The following is a 27994-nucleotide window of genomic DNA, read 5'->3' as shown; positions in this document are numbered from 1 at the left end:
CTCCCCCGTCGCTGGTATTCTCCAGGCAAGAACACTGGAATGGGTTGCCATTTCCTTCTCCAATGCGTGAAAGTGAAGTCGCTCAGTCATGTCTGACTCTTCGTGACCCCATGGGCTGCAGCCTACCAGGCTCCTCTGTCCATGGGATTTTCCAGGCAAGAGTACTGGAGTGGGGTGCCATTGCCTTCTCCACAAAATGTTAGAGATGACTGTTAAGTAACTTCTCTTTTTAATAACAGAATAATAGGCACATGAAAGATCTCATTAGGCCACTGACAAAGATAAAACCCCAGGACTGCATGGCTCCACAGTCTAATAGTTTAGAGCCAAATGTCCAATATAGCGTCCCTTATTAACAAGTGGCTATTAAATACCTGAAATGTGGGCAAGTGTGACTCAAGAACTGAATTTTTAATCTTATTGATTTTATTTATGTTAAAAATTTTTAAAAACATTTGTGACTAATGGCTATAGATTTGATAGCACTAAGAACGTGCAATGCAGGAGACCTGGGTTCAACCCTTGGGTTGGGAAGATCCTCTGGAGCAGGGCCTGGCAACCCGCTCCAGTATTCTTGTCTGGAGAATCCCATGGACAGAGGAGGATGGGCTACAGTCCATGGGATCGCAAAGAGTCAGACATGACTGAGCGACTAAGCATAAGCAGAGCACAAGAACATTTCCATTATCACAGAGAGTTCTATTATTGACCAGAGCTGACCCATAACATTTTTATTTAATTTTACATTTATTCCTTTTGCTAAGAAACTTCTCTCTCTTACTAAGAAGCAATATTAGCAAGATGGACAGATGTAAGCTCAAGATACAAAAACCTACTGGATTCTCTAATCCAGCAAAAAGAAAGAGCTTAGCAATTCTTTAAAATAGAAAAAAAGTTGCCTAGGAATAAATCTAAATAAAGATGTGTGAGACATTTACGGATAAAATGACAAACCCTCATTGAAACATAATTAAATGGAGAAATACATTTTATTTATGGATAAAGAGACCATCATAATGATGTAAAATTTCCCCAACTTCACTTAAACATTCAGTATATTTACAATAAAAATATTTAACAGAGGTTTTGCATACCAGCTAATTCTGAAATTCATATGAATGGCCAAATGTTCAAGAATGGCTCAGACACACCTAAAAAAAAATCATTCCAAAGTGATCCTGGAAAACTAAAGCATTCATAAGAAAACAAAGAAATTGGGAAATATATACACAAGTCAATTCTAGATACATTAATGACTTGAATACAGAGCACAGATACACTAGAACTTTCAGAAGAAAATCTACTATATCTGTGTAGCATCAAGCTAGGAGAGCATATTTTAAGTAAGACAAACAGGCACTAGGCTAAAAGATAAGTTTGATTTCATTAAAATTTAAAGCTGCTATTTATCACCAGATAACATTAAAAAAGTAAAAAGCAAGACATAACTTATTTGTGTCAGATATAGCTGACAAAGGATTATTTGCTTGCATTTAAAGAACAATACCAGGGCTTCCCTGGTGGCTCAGCTGGTAAGGAATCTGCCTGCAATGCAAGAGACCCGGGTTCAACCCTTGGGTTGGGAAGATCCCCTGGAGGAGGGCATGGCAACCCACTCTAGGATTCTTGCCTGGAGAATCCCCATGCACAGAGAAGCCTGGCAGGCTTCATAGGGTCTTGGAGTCGGACAAGACCGAATGACTAAGCACAAAGAACAATAAGAAATAAGTAAGAAAAAGGTAAACAACAGAATAATGGAGAAAAAATATTTTCTGGAATTTCACAGGAAAGGAAACACAGGCAACTGTTTAAACAAATGAAGGATTCTCAACCTAATATGACCAGTGTCATAAGAAGAGGAAGAGACACCAAAGATGCACAACCACAGGGAAAAGGACATGTGAAGACACAGCCGGAAGGCAGTGGCCATCTGCAACTCAAGGAAAGAGACCTCAGAAAGACACCAAACTGCCAACATCTTGATCCTGGAATTCCAGCCTCCAGAACTGGGAGAAGATAAATCTCTCTTTTTTTAAGCCATTAAGTCTGTGGTATAATTTTTTAGGGGAAACCGAGCAGACTAATACAAAAACTGGAAGAGAATGTATACTGCCTAGATTGTCCATTCTTACTGGTGAAGCTATAGAACAGAAGGGCTAAAAACAGACTGTATAGCTTTGGAAAACATTTTGCATAATATTTTAAAGTTGAATATTTGAATTTTCAGCAATTCTACTCTTAGTGGTATGCTCTTTTACTTATGTTAAATAAAATCTTGCACATGTGTACCAGGAAACATTAAAATAGATGTTCATGGAAGTACTGTTCATAATAGGTCTCAATATCATTAATAGACTAATAAATATATTTTCTTATGTTTATACAATATGGAATTTTCTCCTCTGCCCATGTGATTCTCCAGGTAAGAATACTGGAGTGGGTTGCCATTCCCTTCTCTAGTAAAATGAATGAACATGAGTTAAAATAAAATGTACGAACCTTAGAAACATGATGTTGAGTAAAAAAGCAAGCACAGAAGATTAAAGTATGATATCAATTTTATAAATTTCAATAACAAGCAAAATCACATAAAGATTAAATGAATGCTGAACAGAAAGCCAAGATGAGAGTGGTTTCTTTGGTGAAAGGAAGGTGAAACTAGGGTAGAGAACAGAGAGAATATTCAACAATTTTGATTCTAGTTCTTAATTTTGGTGGTGTGTTTGAAGGAGCTTATTTTATAATTTCTCATAAGTTACATCCAATTTAATATATCCTTTGGTATATTACCTAATAATACTTTAAAATCAAAATCCATTAGTACCAAAGACAAGTCCCAGACATTAATTATAGAAAAGAAAGTCCACTTTGAAACAACATACATATTTACTCACAAATCTTCTGCAACTGAAGCCTTTTAGCTATGAAGTTCTTCCCCTTTACTATGAGGACTTTATGTTCCATAATGAAGCCACCTACTTTGGGATAATTTGCCTTCTTTATTTAAGTGATATTAGTCTTTTGGCTATCTAGAAATTTTAAAAACAACTGATAACTACATCTCCTGCCCATAAGATGGCAGGAAAAGGATGGAGCAGAGGAGGCAATCTCATTCATTATTGATAACACAGACAAAGACAATACTGGCACAAAGTTATTTTTCCATATAGCAACTCTGAATGTTATTAATATAAATATATATAAATATCAAACATTAATCAAAGAAAATCATCAAATATGAGTACATCAGCTATTTTGCAATGAATTCCAGGGTCCTATTTTAGGTTATTACTTCATATCTGAGAGAGTTTGTGTATCTGTGTGTATATATCTGTACATCTGTGTGTTTGGTTTTGTGGAAATGGCATGGTGCTAAATTTTACATTTTTTTCTTGAATTACATGGCTTTTTGTTATCCCTTGGGAATAAAGAAGCTAGGAACAGCAGTTGACTACCTACCTGTGGAGATGTATAAAGAGCAATTTTAGCTGCTAATGATTCTGAATTTGCCCTTAACTTCGTAAAAATGCTCCAAGAATCATGTTTTGCACATCCAGGGATGTGCTATCCATATTCAAGTCATTTATGTGGACAAAGATATCTCCTGTCATATCAGTAACAAAGGATGTTATAGTCATCAAGCCGTCAGCCACTACAGCCACCCCCACAGCTGCACCAGGGGGGACTCAAGATAGAAAAAACAGAATACTGGCCCTAGATATTTAAAGTGCATACAATGGAATGATTCCAAATGAGCCCAGATTCTTGCATCTTACCAGATATTGAGAGGTGCTAAATTCATTAACTTGCGATGTCTAGTTTCTTTAATTAGCAGTGATCTTTTGATGTTCTGACTGCCTGTTTTTTTGCAAAATGTCCTAAATATCCTGGTTCCTCCCTTACCTCTTCAGAACAGTCCTTCAGAGCTACCTGAGAAGCTGTCTCCTGACTTAAGTCTTAAATCCTAAGACTTAAGTCTTCAGTATGTCTGCTGAATAAAACAGAATTCTCAACTTTTAGGCTGGGCATTTTTTTTCCAGTCAACATTTAATTATATGGCTCATGTAGGTAAATGCCTAAATGTAATGGGATGAATTGTAAATTATTAAACTTGACAGATTCTGTTAACTTTATCAGTATCTGAGAACCAGGCTTTCATCTCTGGATACTTCTGTCATAGACCGTGACAAATATGAGGTCTGTATTAGTCTTAAAATTATTCTTAGAATTGCGAGGTTTCACAAGAAAATGCAAAGATAAAACACAGCTTCTACTATATTAACTTTTTTTCATTCATTAAATCATCCTTAAGTCATTCAACATGCTTTTCTTTTTTTTTTTTTTTAATTTTTTTATTATTATTATTATTTTTTTTTTCCAGTGGGTTTTGTCATACATTGATATGAATCAGCCATGGATTTACATGTATTCCCAATCCCGATCCCCCCTCCCACCTCCCTCTCCACCCGATTCCTCTGGGTCTTCCCAGTGCACCAGGCCGGAGCACTTGTCTCGTGCATCCCTCCTGGGCTGGTGATCTGTTTCACCATAGATAGTATACATGCTGTTCTTTTGAAATATCCCACCCTCACATTCTCCCACAAAGTTCAAAAGTCTGTTCTGTATTTCTGTGTCTCTTTTTCTGTTCTGAATATAGGGTTATCGTTATCACCTTTCTAAATTCCATATACATGTGTCAGTATGCTGTAATGTTCTTTATCTTTCTGGCTTACTTCACTCTGTATAAGGGGCTCCAGCTTCATCCATCTCATTAGGACTGGTTCAAATGAATTCTTTTTAATGGCTGAGTAATATTCCATGGTGTATATGTACCACAGCTTCCTTATCCATTCATCTGCTGATGGGCATCTAGGTTGCTTCCATCAACATGCTTTTCTTATTGAATACTGATAAGGAGTCATATATACTCAGCTAAACACTGACTCTATAACTGCAGATGAGACAGATAGGCCCTGATTTTGATGTCACTACTATCTTTTGTCCAGCCATATAATAGGACATCTTCATTATTCCTTTTGCTGTAAGGTTTTATCACAAACTCTGAAAAATGGAAAATTTCTTGCATATCAGTAGACAAAGGATGTGACAGTCATCAGTGATTGCAGGCATCACTGATGGTAAACTGGTGAGCCCTGAGGGAACTCAGGAAAGAAAGACTATCTACCATCTAGCAGAGATCAGACTGCAGCCACTCTCTATGGTCAGCCCTGAAGCAGCTTAAGATATGAAAACACAGGATACTGGTTCCATATAGCTGAGGTGCATATCAAAGGAATGATTTCAATGAGCCCAGACTCTTGCATCCTCCCATACATAGAAAAGTGCTAAACTACTTAACTTGAAATATCTGATTTTTCTTTAATTAACAATGATCTTCTGATGTTCGGTCTACCTGCCTTTTGTTGCAAAACTTCTATAAAACCTGGCTCCCCGTCTCACCTCCTTGGAGCAGTTCTCTCAGGGTTACTTGAGATGCTGCCTCCTGATCTTGAAGTCCTAAAAATTCCCACCAAATAAAACATAACTCTCAACCTTTAGGTTGTGAATATTTTTTAAGTTGACATTGCTAATGAAAATACAATTGTCAGAGGAGTTCTGACGTGCACAGGAAACAATGAACTCCTCTTTCCCATGTCCCATTCTCCTCCTTGCAATTCCTTATGTGAACTCACTTTGTGCCAAGACCAAGAAGATGTGTCCCAATAAGAACCAAGCTAATTTCAGAATGACTGGAACTATACCTCATTTAGGAGACTTGATGCTTAATTGTGATAAGCAACTAGAAGATCATGGAAACAACCTATAAAAATGATTTGTCTTGGGAGAAAATACTAAAAAGGGTTAACTGCTGTTCCACATACCTAAGCTCATGGGACTAAATCAGAGGCACCAAGATCACCAAGCGTACTTGTCAACAATGAGCTAAAAATGGAAAAAAGCATCATACTGTTATTGTACTCATTTCCCCCCACGGTACTCTGATAAACACCACAACCTCCAAGGGAACTGGGGATAGTTTCCTTGTAGAGTAGGTTATAAATCCATCTTTTCCAAGCAGTTGTGTTGTATCCAGGTAACAGCACATTTTATTTAAGGTGATTGTGTGAGATTAAGTGTTCCTACCTGATTGGAAACCTTCTTGTCCTCAATTCATTGGCTATCCTGGATTATTTTTTCTTGAATCAGACCTCCACACTTCTACTATAAACTGTTCCTTTGGAGACACCAGGCCTTCCCAGAAACTCAGGAAACTGAAATGGATACAGAAAGAGAAATTATTTGTATATATAGACCTCATTTTTCAGTTTTAAGTAAACATCCAAAGCATACATCTTCTAAACACTATAATAGCGTTCAAAAAATTCATGCTTTCTAAGTTTGCACGGGCTTCCCAGGTGGCACTAGCGGTAAAGAACCTGCCAGGGCAGGAGATGAAAAAGTTTACATACTCACAAACTTAACATATTATGATAAGAGTACCGGTTGCCTCTTGTGTCTTCAACCCAAACAAAGACTTCAGAAAAAGTCCCTGTTATCTTTTGTTCATTAAGGCACAAAGTGAGGGCCAAAGGCAGGTTTCTAAGTTTTTTTCTTTAGAATTTTCTTTCTTCAGTTTTCATCAAGATCTTTAGGAAATTATTAATTTTACTAAACTTAATTATTCATGAAATAAACATAGAAACCTGTAGAACAGTATTTCCTGGAGACCTGTAATTTATAGTATCCATTGCATACATGCACCATGAGCTTGTCTTTTCTAGCACTGGCATACACAAAAGTGTGCGTGTGTATGTGTATGTGCACATGTGTGTCTCTTTGTGATGAAGTCATGGGAAGAGAATGAATCTGTTGGCTGCTACTCAGTGATTTAGAAAGATACTAGAGTTAAGCAAAAGGCTACATCAAGTGAAGCAATAAAGTTGTGAGATTGTGTTTCCATAATAATCATAGCAGTTTCCTTAGCAACCAAGGGGGCAGTGTCCTCAAACTATAGTCACACCTGTTAGACCATCTGTCTATAAATTTCATACTATCATCAATGGAAAACAAATGGCACTGTCTCTCCTTTCCTTTATCCATTGGCCATTCTCATATAAGCTATTTTTCTCTTCAAGGTCATGCTCTCGCCAATCTGTTTAAAAGTATTAGGATGCAGGCGGAGTGACACAAAATGAGCCATGCCTTCATACTTGCAGCAGTGAGGGCTCTGTAAGGAGCACTGGATTGGTAGGATGCTACAAATTGAATTTCCCTAGAAGTAGAACCTGAGGCAAGAATTTGAATGCCAACTGTTCATCTGGGAGGTTCTTCCAGAAAACTCAGAAGTGGAGTGGGATTTGAGAGCAGAGATATGGAAAGAAATCAATAGAGGTACATTACTGAACAGATTTCTCCTGCAGGAAACTGCTGTCAGGCCTCCAGGGGAGTTCTCTAAAACACTATAGAACACGTCTCAGAGTTATTCCAAGACGGGGTGAGAAACCTGAAGTACTTATCTTCCAGTCCCCCTCTGTCCTTGGTTGAGAGCTACACACGGATATATTAACTCCTGTACACTTCTGACCTGTCCTAGACTGGCTACTTGCAGATGTTAGATGATTCTATCAGTATATACTGGAGTGATGAGGCTGGGAGATATGAGGTGAGCACTGATACCATCTGATACAGTGGGGGCAGGAGGTATTAGTTACTGGCTTGTGAGTCTAAATGGATAACCTTAAATTCCTGGGTTAATGGTTTTACCTAGAGGTATTTAAACATGATGCGTCAGTAAAAATTTCCTCTATCAAATGAAGTTTAGGATCCTAAGTCTTTAATTTTTTGATAAGTTATGTCTTTGAACAGATTTTTAAAAGGTAAAATGATTAAGATTTCAAGCTGATGATTCATGCATTCATTCATTCACTCATTCAACAAACATTTATTGAACAGCTACAGTATATAATGGGTTAAGCTAACACTAGTGTTACTGTTACTAAAATTATGATCTTGCCATCTAGAATTAAATGTAATGTGACATCCAAATAAAATTTATAATTACAGTAAAAATTATTACAGATGCTATAGAAAGACACAGTAACATCTTAATTCTTGCTGTGGACAGTATATGGGAAGTATCAGCAGGGCTTCCTATAGAAGTCAATGGAAATGGATATGTAACAGGAAGGAGGGTGCATTTTTAGGGAAAAGAGAAGATAAATTCACGGTTGCAAGAAAATGAATGGTTAAGAATCAGAGCAGAAAGGAGATCCATTTATAATCGATATAAGAAATGCTCATTGGAGTATAAGAAACGAAGACAATGGAGACGGTGTCAGAAGCAATATCATGAATGGTCCATGTATGTATAGTAAGTGCTACGGTTGAATCTCTGTGTGCCCCTCCAAATTCATATGTTGAAATATTAATTTCCCATTGTAGGTGGGGTCTTTGAGAAAGATTAGATCATGAGGGCACAGCCGTCAGGAATGGTATTAGTGTTCCTACAAACAAAAAAACACCACAGAGCTCCCTAGCCTCTTCTGCCATGTGAAAGTACAATAAGAAGTCTGACTCAGAAGAAGGCCCTCATCTGACATGCCATGCATGAGTGCGAAGTCACTTCAGTTGTGTCCAACTCTTTGTGACCCTAAGCACTGCAGCCCACTAGGCTCCTCTGTCCATGGGATTCTCCAGGCAAGAATACTAGAGTGGGTTGCCATGCCCTCCTCCAGGGGATCTTCCTGACCCAGAGACCTAAGCCATGTCTCCTACTGTTCCTGCATTTTAGGCAATTTTTTTTACCACTGAGCCACCAGGGAAGCCTCATCTGACCATACTGGCACCCTGTTCTTGCACTTCCAGTCTCCAGAACTGCAAGAAAAAAATGTCTGTTGTTTACGAGCCACCCAACCTGTAGTGTATTCTTATAGCAGCCCAACGGACAAAAAGAGTTAGGATGTGAGATTTTTTTTTTTTTCCAAGGATATGGGAATCCATTGAAGGATTTTAATTGAAAACTTAGAAGAGAAGAGAGAAAAGTTCCACAACACAATCAGGTATTTTCATAAGATAAATTTGCTTATTTTAGTTTTAGAAAGATCATTCTGGAACTACTGTGGCTGGATTGCTGGAGAAGGGTGATAATAATCCTGGCTATCAAAAGATAAGTATACTTACACTGTTGGTAGGAATGTAAATTGATAGAACCACTATGGAGAACAATATAGAGGTACCTTAAAAGTTAAAAATAAAACTACCGTATGATCCAGAAAACTGGGCATAAACCCTGAGAAAATCACAATTCTAAAAGACACACATACCCCAGTGTTCATTGCAGCACTATTTACAATAGCCAGGACATGGAAGCAAGCTAAATATCCATCAAAAGAGGAATGGATAAAGAAGATGTGTGTACAAACACACATACATACACACAATGGAATAGTGTGTGTGCAACACACACTATTTCCCAGTAGTCATGTAAGGATGTGAGACTTGGACTATAAAGAAAGCTGAGTGTCAAAGAATTGATGCTTTAGAACTGTGGTGTTGGAGAAGACTGTTGAGATTCCCTTGGACTGCAAGGAGATCAAACTAGTCAATCTTAAAGGAAATCAGTCCTGAATATTTATTGGAAGAACTGATGCTGAAGCTGAAACTCCAATACTCTGGCCACCTGATGCAAAGAACTGCCTCGCTAGAAAAGACCCAGATGCTGGGAAAGATTGAGGGCAGGAGGAGAAGGGGACGACAGAGGATGAGACAGTTGGATGGCATCACCGACTCAATGACATGTGTTTGAGCAAGCTCCAGGAGTTGGTGATGGACAGGGAAGCCTGTTATGCTTCAGTCTATGGGGTCGCAAAGAGTCAGACACAACTGAGAAACTGAACTGAACTGATGCTAAGATGCTTCAATCATGTTCAATTTCTTGCGACCCTATGAATGGTAACTCTCCAGGCTCCTCTCTCCACAGGATTCTCTAGGTAAGAATACTGGAGTGGGTTGCCATGCCCTCCTCCAGGCGATCTTCCTAACCCAGGGATCAAAATCCTTGTCTCTTATGTCTCCTGCACTGGCAGGGAAATTCTTTGCCACTAGCGCCACCTGGGAACCCCCAGTAGACTATTACTCGGCCATAAAATAGAATAAAATTGGGTCATTTGCAGAGATGTGTATGGACCTAGAGACTGTCATACAGAGTAAAGTGCATCAGAAAAAGAAAAACAAATATCATATATTAATGCATGTATATGGAATCTAGAAAAATGGTATAGATGATCCATTTGCAAAGCAGAAATACAGACATAGACATAGAGAAAAACTTATGGATACCAAGCAGAAGAGGGAGGGTGATTGGAATTGATATATACACTCTGGATGCGTGTGTGCATGCTTTGTCACTCAGTTGTGTCTGATTAGCTCCTCTGTCCATGGGATTTTTCCAGCAAGAATACTAGAGTGGGTTGCAAACCTGGTGGGGAATCAGAGTGCTGCCTTTTCTGGAGGGCAGGAGTGGGGTGGCGTGGAAGATCATAGCCTCACTTGGCCTAACCAAAACCACAGGACGTAGGAAATGGCATTTGACTTGAATAGTGTGAAAAGTGAAAGTGTTAGTCGTTCAATCATGTCTGCTTTGTGACCCCATGGACTAGAGCCCGCCAGGCTCCTCTGTCCATGGGATTTCCCAGGCAAGAAATGGCTGGAGTGGGTTGCCGTTTCCTTCTCCTGGGGATCTTCCCCACCCAGGGATCAAACCCCGGTGTCCCACATTACAGGCAGATTATCATCTGAACCACCAGGTACACTCCACTTAATAGTGTGTGTATTGCCCGAACAGTTTTCTGTTTTTCGCAACCCTTTTCTTCATGCTTAGGCTTGGGAGAACAGGTTTTTTGGGGTTTTTTTTTGAAGCTTTTTGTGTGTTCTGTTGGTGGTTATGGTTTGGAGGCTCCTGTAGTACCCTCTATAGGAATGTATAGGAAGCAATAGGAAACACAAGGGACTCATCACCATGTCATTCCCCAAGTCCCGAAGTCCTTAGTAACTCTGCCTTCTCATTTCCACCTTTCAGTGTCTTTCTTTGCTTGTTTGTTGTTATGTTCAGGGTTTTAGTTTCAAGGGAGAGAACCTGGGAGAAATGAGTCGCTTCATTTCTCAGAAGCAGAAGTCTAGAGACCTACTGATGTTAAAAAAGCACTGCTGACTGCAAATTAAAATTTGATGACGCACACCTTGCCCTTTAAGAATTATTCTGCTAGATAATGTGGCTTCCCAAAGTTGCTACAATTTGATTTTCTCACTTCTAAAAGTCAAGTGTTTTGCTGGAGTTGCAATTTAAAGATAAGCAAGAGATGAGGCTAAAATGATCTATGTGATAACAGATTAGAGCTGGAAACCTCAATATACATTCATATTTAGTTTAATATTCATATTAGCTTAATACAGTTATGTAGAGAGATATTTATAGATATGTGCATATACATGGTTAATATACACACATATTATCTCTTTGCTCTGTCAGCTGAGAAGACCCGGAAGCAACAACATTTGAGTCACAATTAGCGTACTCCAAAGCCAGATCTTCGTGTCTAATGCCATTATCCAATAAGAAGATCTAGTTATCTTTGAAGAAATCGCTGATTCTATGACTGGGGCAGTAAATATATAAGATGAGTTTAGACCATCATATAGGGTATGGAAGTGTAAAAACAAATAAACCATCCAAATGGGGATACATCAAAGTGGCACAAAAGCCAATTGAAAGAGTTCATAAGGTTCAAGACTAAAGCAATTTGAGCAACAAATAAAGTAGAATTAGATGATTACCCAAAATACAAAATAAAAATCCATGAGTTATTCTGATGTAAATAATTGGATACATAAATAAATGAATGAGAATAGAAAAAACTCGAGTGAAAAAGAATTCCAAATAGTTTATGTAGATACTCCATCTTAAGCATAACTTCCTATTTCTTAGTTGTGGGCTAAGCTTCCTTCCAAAACTTCCTTCCAAAAAGTACAAGAGGAAAGGGGGAAAAGAGTAACTCTACAGTGAGGAAACCTGGAAAACACTACCTCAGCCAGGTGATCAAGATCAACCTCAGCATGCATAATGCATGCTGATACTATGTACATGTGATGTGATCTGACAAAATAACCCTTCTACGCTGTGGTCTTCCTCCCCAAAACACATAATTCTAATCTTATTATGAAAACTGCATCAAACAAATCCCAATAATGGGCATCCTACAAAATTCTGACTACTCAAAATTGTCCAAGTCATCCAAACCAAGGAGTTTGAGAAACCATCAATCTCAAGAGAAGCCTAAGGAAACATGACAACTAAATGTAGTGTGATGTCTTGAATGAAATCCTGAAACAGAAGGGAATTAGGTAAAAACTAAGAAATTTGACCAATGTATGGACTTTAGTAAATGATAATGTTTCAAAGGGCAGAAATTACTACAATTTATAGGTAGGCAGTTGATTGTAGGCAATGTCTAAAGTACAGTGAAATAGTAATGTACAATGCTCTAACAACTTTAATGTATTTTATGTTTTCAAAATGATGAAATGTTATTTCAGTCAATAAACAGTTCACTTGTATACACTTCCTACCCATCTTTTCCCAAAACACTCACAAGGAAATGATACTATCATTTGATAGTAGTTTCATCTAAACTGGACTTTTTGGTACTTGTGGTTGCCAATGGTACTGAAAAGTGTGTTACTTCTACAAATCCTCTCCATGGCAAAACCTTATCTTCACAGGGTAAATCACAATAGGTGCCTAAAGCCAAATGACATACAGCTATGAAGCATTTTACTTAAAGGCACAGTAGAATGTAGGAAAAGCCATTTCTCTCCATCTTTTCCATTCAAAGGTCACTCACCATCTTTTTTTCAGCCATCTCAAAAGTTTTCCACAAATTGAGACTATATAATGTCACTCAGGGACTTCCCAAGTGGCTCAGTGATAAAAGAATCCACAAAAGAATCCAGCTGCCAATGTAGGAGACATAGGACACGCAGGTTCGATTCCTGGGAAAAATCCTTAGAGGAGGAAATGGCAACCCACTTCAGTCTTCTTTCCAGGAATATCCCATGAACAGAGAAGCATGGGCCACAGAGTCGGACACAACTTATTGAATGAGTGCTGGCACAATGTCACTTAATGGAACTGTAGCTCAGCATTCTATTTAAGTATGGTTGATATGACATTATTTTTATTAGTGCTAAATAAGTTATTTTGACACATTTTTCTTTAAAAAAAAAAAAAAAAGCAATTTTTCCTAGGCTGGCCCTGGGCACATATGTGAGTTTGCCATTTTTTTCCATAGACTATTTTCTTATTTGTTCCACTGTGTAATATTTTTTCTACCTTCTCAAAAATAAGCATTTAATCATTCACCTACACATTCATGCATTCATACATTTATTAACTTAATCTGTTGAACACCTACATACGGCACAGAAAAAAGGCAGAACACTAATCTGAGTTGCATAGAAAGTAATGAACTCAGTTAAAATTTTTGCTGATAACAGGTGTTCCTTGATTTACTTGAAATTGCATTTTTATTATAGGAACTCACTGACTCAGTTAAAATTAAATACAGAAATAATAATAAAGTAATAAAAGCACTAGTCATTTACTGAGTGGCTGCTTTGTACCTGACTCTGAAAAAGAAACTCTGAAATCACTATGGATGTTTGGAGGACTGTCTGATGTAATTGTAATCTCCATTTTAGAGATGAAAATAACAAGATTCAGAGACATTAGGTTACTTGCCTAAAGAGAAGTGGCCCTGATACTGTAGAACTGGAAATAGAATCTTAAACTTTATAATGCCAAAGTCTGTTTTTAATCAAAATGCGTGTGTGTGTGTGAAAGAGAGAGAGAGAGATGTTTAATAAAGAACTTTTGAAAAATGGCAAGAAAACTGCCAGGTATCTATCAAATCATGATTTAGGAGCTTCTTACTGTACAAACAATTGTGAATCATATGGCTGAATTAAGGATCTGTGACTTTTGAACTAAGAAATCAAAAGCTTCCAGAAGTTGAATCCAAGTTTTGCACTTATATAAGATATATAAGATACTTCATACAGAATGCTGAAGCATAAAAACTAAAGAGCTCTGAACATAATGGAAGCATTCTTACTAGTATGATTTTGTAATGTGGATAATAGGGGATTTAAGAAATTGGCAGATGCACCTGCAGACTCATTTGTTATCATTTCTGTGAAGGGCAAGATAAATGAATCAAAAGGAGAAAAATGAAAAAAAGTGGCTAGCAGTTTTAGGTAGTTTGCTTAATCTCCAGACTAGGCAAGATTAAGCACAAAAAAAAAGTCTTGAAATTATATTTTTAAAGAACTTACAAATGCATATGGTCTTTTTATACCAAATAACTTGGAATTATGAAACATCAAATTAAGTCTAATCTTCTCTGATGATAAAATCACTGATTTTATTTGAAACTATGAAATGGAAAAATGAAGTAATAATCAGAAATTCTTAAGAAAGGGTGTAGAAAAAACCTAGTATGCCTCCAAAAAAAACTATAAAGTGCCATGTTAAAAACATTTTGAAACAAACATAAAATCCTTATTACTGTTATAGAGCTTTCAAAACCTTATCTTGTTTCAATTTTTAATACATATTATATTTACATAATTACTGTCACAAGGTAGACAAAATTTTAAGTCAGCTTTCTTCATTCTTCCCTCATTAAGCATTATTCTATTTTGTTCCATAGTCTCGTAATTATAACAACTGTGTCATTTTCTAATAAGTGGGTATAATTTACTAAATTATTTTCCTATTAAGAATTAAAGCTGTTTCCAATTTTTCTCATTACAAATGATGTGATAATGAGCACTTTTATTTATATAATAGTTTTCTAGATATAAATTATTTATTGGCATAAGGGTCCAGAATTAGAATTAATGTGTAAAACACTATTAACATTTTTATCTTGCTAGACATTGACAAATTACTTGTTAAAAGTAAATATACTGCAATACTAAATTATACTGCAAAAACTTTTGCCAACTGAAGATATTATGTATAATGTTTGAGTTTGCTAAATTAACCTGGAAATCTATGTTCCATTTTTTAGAATTGTTTGATAATGGAGTGCTACCTCGTTGGGGTACGTGTGACCGGCAGGGCAGCTGTGACTGTGAAGGTTCCTCAGAGTGGGAGAGGGGGAAGCAGAAAAAGTTTTAAAAATCACTAATTGAATTGTCTGTCAATTGTTATCTCTCATTCTTTTCTACCTCTTTATAACATAGCCAGGTGGGTGAAAAAAATCTTTTGGCACGACAAATTGGTATTCCAATAAATTAATGACCAAACCACCTTCAAATGGGTTTTCAAGACTGGTAATATTACCCAGACTTACCAGTAAGCCAGTAAGTTCTTTCTAATTCCCCTTAAGGACCATTTTCTTAGAAGCTTTACCCACTCTCCTCAAATTTTCCTCCATCTTCTCTGCTTCCCTCAGTCTCGGCTGGTGAGTTGATTCATATCTCATTAAGAAAATAGAGGTCAGTAAATAGTCCACTGCCAAACCCATTAATTCATTAGCATTGATCTTTGTATTGCCTTTGAAAGTGAAGGAAAAGTGAAAGTGAAAGTCGCTGTCCTACTCTTTGTGACCCCATGGACTATACAGTCCAAGGAATTCTCTAGGCTAGAACACTGGAGTTGGTAGCCTTTCTCTTCTCCAGGAGATCTTACCAAACCAGGGATCGAGCCCATGTCTCCCACATTGCAGGCGGATTCTATATCAGCTAAGCCACAAGGAAACCCAACCCTTCCCTTCCCTGGAGTGGGTAGTCCATCCTTTCTTTGGGAGATCTTCCCAACCCAGGAATTGAACCAGAGTCTCCTGCATTTCAGGCAGATTCTTTACCAACTGAGATATCAGGGAAGCCCTGATAGTTAATTATGTTGTTCAGTAGGTCAGGTGTATTAAATGCATTTTCAACTTACAATATTTTCAACTTAACAATCGGTCTATCAGGACATTACCCCATCCTAAGTCAAGGAAAATCTCTCTCTGTGTGTGTGCGTGTGTGTGTGTGTGTGTGTGTGTGTGTAGAGAGAGAAAGAGAAAGAGCAGACAACCAGATATACAGATACCTGGGCAAACTGATCGCAGAGTCAGACACAACTTGAATTAATTTTAAAGAGAATGCCAATAAACCTCATGGATATGGTAATTTAGAGGCTAAGACCTAACCCACAAACCCTCCAAAATGAAGGTGTTCTGGCAATTGAGAAACCAAACTCCTCTCTTAGCTACCCAGGCACTGCACTGAACAGAGAAGGAATGTAAAAGGAAAATCTAGTTCAAGGCCAGACTTGGGTTTCCGGCATTGCAGGCACATGCTTTACCATCTGAGCTACTAGGAAAACCATTAATTAATAACTTGTAAAATATCAGAAAAAAATGGAATGGAACATTTTGTATTGAATAGGAATGACTAAGTCATGTATCAGTACTAAGAATGATTGTTATTGAATGAAATTTTTTCATTATTTTTTGGAAAGAAAAATATTTTTGTGTTAGTGTTTCATAGTTTCTATTCATTTACATATTTATTCATTTATTCAACAAACATTTCTTAAACACCTTCCATGTACCAGTCTGTTGTAAAACTTGGAAGACTCAGAGGTGAACAAAGCAGTTTGCAGTTAGTAAATTTTAAAAGGCACAAACGAGTTCATAAGTAGTTTATGAACTATAATCATTTATATTAACTAGACTGCATTAATATACACCTGGTGACCTTGAGGTCCTGGGACATATTGGGAGTGGGTTGCCATTTCCTACTCCAGGGAATCTTCCCAAACCCAGGAATCGAACACACATCTCTGGCAGGCATTGGCAGTTGGATTCTTTACAAACCTGAGAAGTCCATTATTAGATTAGGGAAGCCCAACCATTTTCAAATTGTGTGATTTGAAAAATTCTCTAACTTGTTGGGGTTCAGGAATATTTACTGGGGCTGGATGGGAAATTTAGAGTGAGAAAAGAGATTATGATGGTTTGCATCTATTCTTGCTTTCTCAGGACAAAGTGATGAGTAGGGGTATTTACTCTGCTGTTGGCCCATTGCTTAAATAGAACTAGTTTTATCTAGTAAATATGTGTTGAACAACTGTTATATATTAAGCATTGAGTTGAAACCAGGAATAGAAAGTGAATGACTGACAATAAGAGCAGGTATGATTAACAAGAGCCAGACACTGTGCTGATGCTTAACATGCACTATCTCACATTCCATTAGTTATCACACTAACTGTATGGGCTAGACGCTTTTATTACACCGTTTTCCGCATGAGGACTCTGATCTCTTATGGCTTCTCCAAGTTTGCACAGCTAATTAGGGGCATGGGCAGTATTTGGACTCTGTCTGGTTGTTGTTATTGTTGTTCAGTTGCCAAGTCGTGTGTGACTGTTTTGCAAATCAGTGCCAATTCTCTTAACCATTACGCACTACTGACTTTAAGTTGTAGACAAGTTCAGAATTATACATATATGGGGACAATTAACCCTAAGACCATTTGGCAAAAACTGGCTGATTGAGAAGGTTTATGTAAGATGCACTCAGAGTGGAGCAGACTGAGGGAGGGGCCCCGAAACACATTCTCTGTATTAAGGGGCAATGGAAAAGAGAAAGAATTAGCCTACAGCAACATGATGTTGAGGATCAAGAAAAAGTGTTTCTCTCTTGTGTGAATAGTTATCCGATTATTTCTACTTCAAAATATCAGGAAGAAATCAGAGAGAAATGAACAGTTTGTGGAGGCACCTTATTTAAATTTGAATCCTGGCAGATGTAGAGTTCATAATACCTACCCTGACAGGAATTACGAGGTGTAGTTAAGTAAGCTTTCATTTTTCTTTAGCCTTAAAGCAAAACATTTTCTGATAGTTATAATTTAGAAAAGCCTCCAGAGGAAATATTTAAAGTCCACTATCTCGAGAAAGCAATTTTGCAAAAAGGTCTATCAGTGAAAGCAAGACCAAACACACACCAATGGTTTAGTGAGATTACTGTTTTATCATTGCTCATGTTATTTCTCCACGCATATCTCTGGAAGAAGGCTCTTAATGTTCATCAGTTTTCAAAGAGATAAAGACCCACACTGATGTGTCAGAAAGAGCTTTGCCCTGGAATTAGATCAGTTTAGGTTTTGCTACTTACTAGGATTAGTTATCATTCTCAATCTTTCTGAACCTGTTTCCTATCTGCAAACAGGATAATGCTATCAATTACAGAGGGATGTAGTTAAATTAAATGACATATATAAAGGAAATATATACCTACAGACTGAGAACATGCTTCATAAATGTTAAGTGATCTACAAGTATTTTGCTTCCCTGAAATGGAAGAAACCTGTTCTCATGTTTTAACCAATGGTCTAAATATCAATGCAATATTTAGTTGAAAATTAAATTTGTTCTTTCACTGTCTATCTGAATTTTAATATATTGTAACATATTCTCCTTAATAAATTATATCAATATTAGTAATATTTGTCATTCAAGCTATTACTGTTCGTTTGTTTTAAAGTATTTCAATGGCCTGTCAATGTAGGAGATATAGGAGAGGAGAGTTCAATTTCTGGGTCAGGAAGATTCCCAGGAGGAGGAAATGGCAATTCACTCCAGTATTCTTGACTGGAGAATCCCATGGACAGAGGAGCCTGGTGGGCTACAGTCCATGGGGTCACAAAGAGTCGGACACGACTAAGCACACATACCCAGTGTGATGTGTGATTACTCAGAGGGATGCCAAGGTTTTGTCAAAGACTTCAATGAGTTATAAATACATCTTAATCAAAATTAACTTTCAAAGAAAAGGAGAACAGTGATTCAATATGTGGAGAGGAAAAACTTTTCTACAAATTATATTTTTATTTGCCCTGGTGGGGAAAAAAGACAGCTTATAATTAGTCTAATTTACATTAGCTTAAAAGAAAGTGCCATATAAATTTAGAATGCAAAATAAATCAGTAATTCAGATTTACAAATATTCTTTCCAAAAAGTGCCAAAAGGAAGCACTATTTTGCTGGCAAATCTCCAGCCACTGTTGTATTCCAAAGGTTAATAACTCAAAAATACAAATAGAATCATGTGGCAATCAGGAAATGATTTGTGTACCAGCTATTTTAACAAAAGGCTTGCAAATATAATAAATAAATACTGAAAGTCAAAAGAATGCCAAATGTGTATGAAAGCAGAGCATACAGAATTATAAACTATCTTTGGAGATTAATTACAATATTCTTTCAGAAAGATTTGTGTGATTTACTGTTATTTAAATGGAGAACACAGAATTAGCTGACCTAGCTTTTCATGTTGATACTATGATATGACCAAAAATCTTTATGTGATAATATATGTGGTAGAAATGAGTAAAATTCTATAGGAAGAACTAATTAAATTAACTAAATGCCACCCTGCACCTGTTAGAATGGCTAGTATCAAAAACACAAGTGATAACAAGTGTTGGTGAGCATGTTGAGAAAAGAGAAAACTTATGCACTGTTGGTGAGAATGTAAATTGGTGCAGCCACTATAGAAAATAGTGTGGAGGTTCTTCAAAAAAAATTAAAATACAACTAACATATGATCCAGCAATTTTCCTTCTAGCTATATATCCAGAGGAAATGAAATTACTATCTCAAAAAGATATCTGTACCTCCATGTTCACTGTAGGATTTATGACAGTCAGATATGGAAACAGCCTTACTGTTTTTTGATGGATGAATGGATAAATAAAATGGGGTGCAAAACAACCTAGTATTATTCAGCCATTAGAAAGAAGGAAATCTGGCTATTTGTGGCTATGTGGGTGGACTCGGGGCATTATGCTAAATGAAATAAATTAGACAAAGATAAATACTTTATGATCTCATTTATATGTAAAATCTAAAAAACTGAACTTATGATAGAAAGAATAGATTGATTGCCAGAGCAGGAAGCTGGAGATAGGGGAAATGAGTACAGATGATCACAAGATAAAAACTTCCAGTTATAAGATAAATGAGCAATGGGGATGTAATGTGCAGCTTGGTCACAATAACCATATTAACACCATATTGTATGTTTGAAAGTTGGTAAGGATCTTAAAAGTTCTTGTTACAAAAACAGAATTTATAATTACGTGAATTGAGGTTAACTGTGGTAATCATTTCATAATATATATATATATATACCAAATCATCACATTCTATTTCTTGGACAAAACAATATTATAAATCAACTAAATCCCAAGAAAACTGGGAAAAAAGATTTCATTTATACTTTGGCATAAATATATCAAATTGGGTTTCTTCACAACATTATTAATAATTACAGATAAAAGAAAATACTACAAGTTTGTTGCTGTTGTTTGCTTTGCAAGTCCATAGATACTCACCTCCCACACTAAAACGGGAGCAGTTAAGTTTGGACTTGCAAATGCTGCCCCATGGGCCCTAATGCTGTGATATAAAAATTTAGTCCAGACCTGAAAGAGAGCTTATAAGTCATTTCAACACATTTATGAAACAGTCATATTCAAACATGAAGAGATGAATAGATACTGGTTATTAATTTTTTTCACACTACAAAAAGTATGCCTTCAGTTTTTACCAGAACCTCAGTTTTCAGATTATCAGGTCACAGTTCTTAAACAAGCAGTACAAGACTTCCATCAGTGCTTTCTCCCTACAATGAACAACTTTCCAGTCTCGCCACTGCTGCTCATCCCTTCTCTCATTAATGTCTTGGACAAAATTTAACTATTAGCCCAGAAAACTCTGTCTCAGTTTCATTGCCTGTACATGATCATGCTATCTTCATCACTTGGGCACATTTATACTATCCATAGGGCTGAAACCTAGGTCTCCGGCATCGCAGGCAGATTCTTTACCATCTGAGTCACCAAGAAAACCCAAGAATATTGGAGTGAGTAGCCTATCCCTTCTCCAGGGAGTCTTCCTGACCCAGGAACCTAACCAGGGTCTCCTGCATTGCAGGTGGATTCTTTCCCAACTGAGCTACCAGGGAAGCCCTTTAAAGAATGCTTGTAAAGTACTTAATGCTCAGCTCAGCACAATATAAATTATTCAGTAACTGCTGACTAGCATTACTGTTATATCATTTACATTAAAACTAATCTGTACTGATTTAGGAACTGCTTTACAGTTCTACATTACTTTCACACACCTGTGTTCTTTGTCCCCAACTGGGGTAAAGGAAATAAATTAACATTTATTGATCATCTACAGTGAGAGTATAGAATGCAGTGTAGGGTATAAAATTCACCATGTTCAAGACTGAAACTGACCTGGATTTGAATTCTAGCCCTCTCACTTAGATTTCTCTACTTCTCAGTTCCCTTACTGATAATTAGAGATAATAGCTATTTCAGGGACCATGGTAAGGATTAAAAATAATTATAATGCTTGAATCCAGAAGGGGAATTAATTACCTCACTTAATGTAAACTATTAGATAGTTCGAGTTCTGAGAATCTGACAACAGCTCTGCATTCCTTCTCTAAAAATAATTAGATAGGTAGATAATTATTCATATTCATGTAATTCCAGGGCTTTGCTAATATGAAACTCAATCAAAGTCTTTAGTTGGCACAAACAACTCAGAGAAATTGTTACAGGGGCAAGAATGATAGTTCCTCTTGAAACACAGGCTATCATCCTGTAGAAGAATAAACAACATTTCAATGTGGTCAGATGTGAGTCTAAGCTATGTGATTTCATAATGGTGCCTCTGTTAGGTCTTGATCTGACTGGAATTGAAATTTCTGACTTTACTGTCCTCATCACAGACCTGAAAACCTGGCAGACAATCAAGTGCAATCTATGGTTAAAGGTTGCTGGTCTGAAAAATGGGTATGTTAATACCATCCTGACAAGAGCATTATGAAGATTAAGAGAAAGCAAAATGGACTCTCCTAGCACCTGATAGCCAAGTAATACATCTTTTAGCTCTTTCATTTCTTTTTCCTTCTTACTTATGCATTTCCTTCCCTGCCTTTAGTTCTTACTGTGTTCCTGTCCTACAATGCTGAAGTCATTGTAACGCTTTTACTAGGATAATCTCATGTAACCTCCAGCAGAATCAACAAAGAATGCCTAAGAAATTATTGAGGTAAACAGTGACATTATTACATCTTTTTGATAACCTGATTTGTCCAGAAATGTAGCTATGTGATTCTCTTTTACTGCTAGTTGCTCACCATCCATAGGCACACACTGGATATATATCAAGTACATTAAATTCCTGGAAAATTATCTGTGGTGTCATTTTGTGTTCTATCTGTATACTACAGTTTTCCTAAAATTAATCTATTATCATTTCTACCCCTCTTTGCTTTAAAACCCTCAAAACATACCTTCTAATTAATAGTTATACTAGTTGGCATTATATTAATTCTTCTTTGTTTTTTCTCTGATTATAAGTATCATCTGAGTCAAGTTAATGAACTGGGTTCTCTATATGTGAGGAAGTTTGAAGAGGTAAATAGGATGAGTAGGGTAAGATGATACTCACATACAGAAATAGTAGAAGCCTTAGCAGTAACAAAACTAGTGAAATTAGAGCAAATTAACTAGTAGTCAGGAAAATTTGTCAGTTTGTTGCCATTAATTGGTCAATTAGAGCACTAAGGCTCACAAAAAATAGAAAGGAAAGAATGGAAAATCTATCGTCCCTGCCAGCCTCTCCTGCTTCTTATCAGAACAATATTCTCCTAGTTTATGAAACAATGATAGTTTAGTATTAGAATTTAACCTAGAGCCTGTTATACAGAGTGGAGTAAGTCAGAAGGGCAAAATCAAATATCATATATTAATGCATGTATATGGAATCTAGATAAATGGTACGATGAACCATTTACAGGCCAGAAATAGAGACACAGATGTAGATGATGGTCTTGTGGACACAGAAGGGGAAGGAGAGGGTGAGAAGAACTGAAAAAGTAGCATTGACATATATACACCACCACGTGTAAAACAGCTAGTGGGCAGCTGTTACATAACATAGGGAGCCCCGTCTGGTGCTGGTGCTGTGTGGCAACCTAGAGGCGCAGAAAGCGGGTGGTGGGAGGGAGGCTCGGGAGGGAGGTGATATGTGCCTGATTAGCGTTGTTGTGCAGCAGAAACCAACACAACACTGTAAAGCAATTATCCTGCACTTAAAAATACATTTAATTTAAAAATGTCATCAATATAAGATATGGAGATATGCGAATTCTACTACACTTTCTTTATAAATTCAGTATTATAAATTCACCTGGATCACACATCATAAATTCCAGAGTAGAATGATTTAGTTGAAAGATAAAATTCATGCAGAGTACACTAATTGTTTAAACTTCTGAAATATTTTAAAGGATTGCTATATCTTGTCACACTTTTCTTTGCAAAATATGTCAGAGCCAGCCTTCACTTTGGTGAAGAGCTACTGTTCTATAGAGAACACGCCTATTCATATTCACAATCATCAGGCAAATCAAGAAACTGACTTCTTTAGATCAGTGCTGTTTTTCCTCACTTCTAACAAAGAAAAAAACATCTGATAAGAAAAACAAAATTCCCCTTTTCTACTGAAGTATAGACGATTTACAAAAGATTCAGGAGTACAACTTAGTGATTTGATATTTTTATAGATTATACTACATTTAATTATTACAAAATAATGGCTATAGTTCCTTGCGCTAAGCAATAAAATCCCTCTTTTGCTAAAAAGTGGAAAATGATGAAATGTTAGAAAATTAGTTGGCTTTCCCTCATTAATGATCAATAACTATGGGATTCGCCCACATAAGTTAAACGGAGGCTTCTTTCCCCCCATGATTCTGAATACAAAATGTATTCATATTCAGGATTCATTTTCAAAGTAAATTTTTTTGGGGGTAACTGAATAATCATAATGGGTAATATGATCAGCTTGTTTTAATTTACATAACTATTAAATATAAAATAATAAAAGGTAGGGTTTTTCCGCCTTTTAACTTTGTGTATGAGACAAAGAAAGCTAACTGTGCTTTCTATCATATTGTGGTTTTTGCTTAATTACTACTGCCAAAATTGTGGAAAGATAGTATTACCTGTTTGTGTTCTTTCAGAGCAACCCCCTTTCATACCAGTGCCATAAAAAAATCAATAGCTTTAAGAGACCTTTCAAGGAAATCGTTGTTATTGATTCATCCTTCAAATATGACCCAATTTTAGCAATAAAATGAAGTTGAAGCTAATTGTTTCTCCTCAATGAATTAATAACTTTGGAAGGTTTAAATGTCTTCCTAGATGACAGAGGTGGCTTCCATATACATACACAATGGACACATACACACAAATAACATCCCGATATCTGCTTTAGCATCTGTAACTCCACACTGAATTTTCTCTGCCATTAACCAACACGAATGCCACATTGTTCAACTCCTCTGCCCTGCCGGCTGGTTTCGGGGCTCAGGAAACCGGGCAATTTTAATGTTCTCTTTAGTAGGCCTATAGCCTATTTATGAACTAAGAAGAAAGAGTTTTGTTTCTATTTTCTGGTATCTTGAGCCTTTCCTATGATTGCATCTCTTCAACTACATAGCTTGCAGAACATATATTATGACTGGAGAGGCAGAAAAGTTCTGATGCCTAAAAATGTCTTCCCATCTACTAACTGAGGGTTGGCAGTCAACTCTCATCCCTTTATCTCTAAATCTCATCCCTTTACCCTCAATCTTTCTTTCCCATTGATATTCAAATACAGGTTGAGCTTTAAGATCTTAGTCACTCTTACCTCAACCTGAATGACTCAAAAGCAAATTTTGATGCTGTGGAGGAGGAATGAGAACCTGAGGGCATAAGAGTTCCACAGAGGGTATTAGGAAACAAACAGGACAGAGTAACAAATAGACTCACAGGGGAGACTTGGAAAGTGGAGCATGATGAAACAAGCAGTCATCACAGTTTTGCCTAAGGTCTGTTCTAATTGGGTGGAAAAGAAAGTTCTGAAGGTGACTGTTATTCCTGTGTATCAGTCTGCCTGAAAAGCATAATATATGAGAGATTTGTACCCTTGCATATTATAGATTAAAATTAAAACAGTGCAAGGAATGCACAGATTAGCACATGGCCTCCGCCATTCTCCATTTAGTAACCTGCTCACTTTGAGCATCTGAAAATGGACTGTAGAAATCTGGTTCATCTTATTTTAAACTTCTTGTTCCCCAAATTTGAAACAATATGTATTTAAAATGAGTCTCTTTAAAAAGACTGCAAAAAGACTATACACTATTCATTGAAAAGAACCTAACATTTACTACTGTAATATATTATGTACAATTTATTGACTATTTCTCCTGATTATACATTTAATATTTCAAAATCTAACATTAAGTATAACTATAATAATGATTCTGGTGTCAATCATGTCAAAGTTGTGAAATCCTTTGCTACAAATATGTCTCTGGCTTATACTATGGCTTTAGTGTTACTTTCCACATTTGCCAGCAAGTTACTTTTCATCCTGGTAAACTTCTAATGAATCATGGATAAAATACAAATGGCAGAGAACTCTCCATTTCTGTTCATAATTTTAAAAACATCAACTAAAAGTGCAAAACTTGAATCATTTTCTGTAGCTTTTCCTCTTCTTAAACCTACTTGCTTCTTTCGTCAATATTAAGTTTCTGGTTTTAAGTATCTGCGACTCTCCTTTAATGTGTTTTCTGTTAAAGGCTTTCTCTCCCTTTTGGAATTGTTAGTAGGAGAAATGGTATTTTTGTGGGAAGAAAACAGCATCTTCTCTACTACTCATCTGTCAGGGCGATAGGGCTACATCCTTCGTCACATAATCAAAAACCTGGCCTGGCATCAACTAGTGGGATTGAAAAGCCACCTTTTCACTTCCTTGCAATTAAAATATTTACATCAACTTTTCTTTGTTTTAACAATAGCATACAGCACCCGGTGTGGGTTGTGGCTCATGATTCTGCTTCTCTGACTCATTATCTTAGACTTCTTGCTTCCAACCTCCTGATGAATGAGCCCTTTACTAATTGCTGGGGCCCAGGCCTGTTTGCTGCTACTGATTCCCAACGGTTCAATGCCATGAGGCATCTCTTGAAAATATTTCTTTGCTATGCCTACAAAGTATTTCTCTCCCTTGCCCTCCCTCCACTCTAGGGTTCTGTTGCTTATTTATAGTTAGCATCTGTAAATAGTTTGGGTTTGCTTCCTTGGTGGACTGGCTGTTTTCCAAGATTTTGTTGTTGATCTTGTCTGACATTTTAAGGATGACCTTTTGGTGCTGTTACAAAACTTCTCAAGAAAAGGAAAACAGATCTGCTCATCTAACCCTCTTCTGAACGCTGTGCAAATAAGCCAGTTGTTTTAAAAACAGAAAGGCTGGTGATTTAAAGGGCTGCCCATATTATATCTGCACCTGCCTGTTTTTAGCTTCCGGAAACTAAAAAGCAGTTCAGCAACATGTAATCACGCATGAAGAGAAAAACAACAAAAGAAAGCCAGTATTGAAAATCTTCTGTCTGATACTTGAGTGTATTGGTGAGCAAGCCTGCTACTTCTAACACTTACAGAAAGACAGTAGTCCAATAACCGATTCAGAAAAACAACGAATTTCGCCATGAGTAAAATGAATGATGCTACTTAGAGTTGATGGCCATGAGCTTTAGGAGTTTTAATGTGGAAATAATCTTGGAGGTTTCCTTTTATACAAGAGGAATATAAGGTCTATGGTGGTTAAGGGAATTGTCCCAGCCAGAGATGAGACTAGGGTCAGAGCAGAGGTTTTCTGCCTGGATGTTGAGCTTATTCCTTGACTGAGCTTCTTAGGTGTTTAGGTATTACATCAAGAGTACCTGTATGTGTTGGATTTATTTCCATTTACTAACAGAAGCAAGTCAGTGCTTTTCCAGGTATTGTAGTATAAAATCGGCCCATTCAGTCAAAGTAGTCAAAAATTAGTCAGTCTTGGAATCCCAAAGAGATAATGCTTTGTAGGATTTTTCTTTCTTTCATTCTTTCTTTTTTACTAGAAATGGGAACTAGATAGATAGACAATGCACATATATATTTATATGTTGTTCAAATTTAAAAGAATATAGCTTTGCTTTTTATAGTTGAATTATGTATGATGACATAAAAATAAAATACACCATTAATCAAATATATTTGAAGTATATATTTTGTAAGTATCTTTCTTTCTCTAGAGCTTTAAAGAAAATGGGACAGCATAGAAATATTCTGCATTTTTAAGCTAACACTGATAAATACTGTTTTGTAAGTGCCCTAAATTACATAAAGACTAAAAGTACCATTGTTTCTATCTACTCTATGGAAAGTGGTTGATGTTTAGCTATGAAATAATGTTGTACCAATCTCAGGAAACAATTTTTAGGTTAAAAAACTCATTCTCCCCATGATATCTTTTCATGAAGATTTATTTCAAAGAATTTGCCTTTATGAGATCTCGATCACTTTTCTCCATTGTTTCCATCCACGTTCTTGTTAAGCGTGGCTGATTCTGTTGCTAAGCAACCTTGCAGTCTTGTCGGGGCATGATGATGAACTAATTATTTTAAATATGCCTTTTGGATATGGTATCTTTAAGAATGTCCTGATACGTTTGTCTCAGAAGCTGTGTAAGAGGGTTCTTCATTTCAGCTGACAGTTCTATAGGAATATGTGATAGAATGATGTTTTCCAGAAGTGTTGGAAGAATACCAAGAATACACTGGAAAAGCACTAAGTCTTACTTCCTCCCAGTAAGCTTTTTTTTTTTTTTTTTTCTGGAAAAGGGTAAAAATCAGTCAGATGACAAGTCAAGAAATTTACCAAAGCATTTCAAAGAAATATGAGGATCATCAGTATTTCTTTTATTGACTAGATGAAATTTATTTTGTTCCTTTTCATCCCAAATTCTTATGAAAAATAGAC

General features: G+C 36.6%; 1 protein-coding gene across 2 annotated transcripts in view; it reads right to left on the bottom strand.

Moving 5' to 3' along the window:
• PKIA (cAMP-dependent protein kinase inhibitor alpha) overlaps nucleotides 1-27994 on the bottom strand; it is a 97051-nt gene that overhangs the window by 34878 nt on the left and 34179 nt on the right. Inside the window, exon 2 of one of the 2 annotated variants that reach the window (XM_061123532.1) lies at nucleotides 6145-6272. The exons of the other annotated variant lie outside the window; for it this stretch is intronic. The gene's annotated coding sequence lies outside the window, so the exon portion shown is untranslated. The remainder of the gene's footprint in view (nucleotides 1-6144; nucleotides 6273-27994) is intronic. 2 annotated transcript variants of the gene reach the window in all.

The sequence above is a fragment of the Dama dama genome, chromosome 21 (genome assembly GCF_033118175.1).
Source record: "Dama dama isolate Ldn47 chromosome 21, ASM3311817v1, whole genome shotgun sequence".
NCBI classification, from domain to species: domain Eukaryota; kingdom Metazoa; phylum Chordata; class Mammalia; order Artiodactyla; family Cervidae; genus Dama; species Dama dama.
Note: the sequence above shows the minus strand (reverse complement) of the source record. Positions and strands in the feature narration are given on the sequence as shown.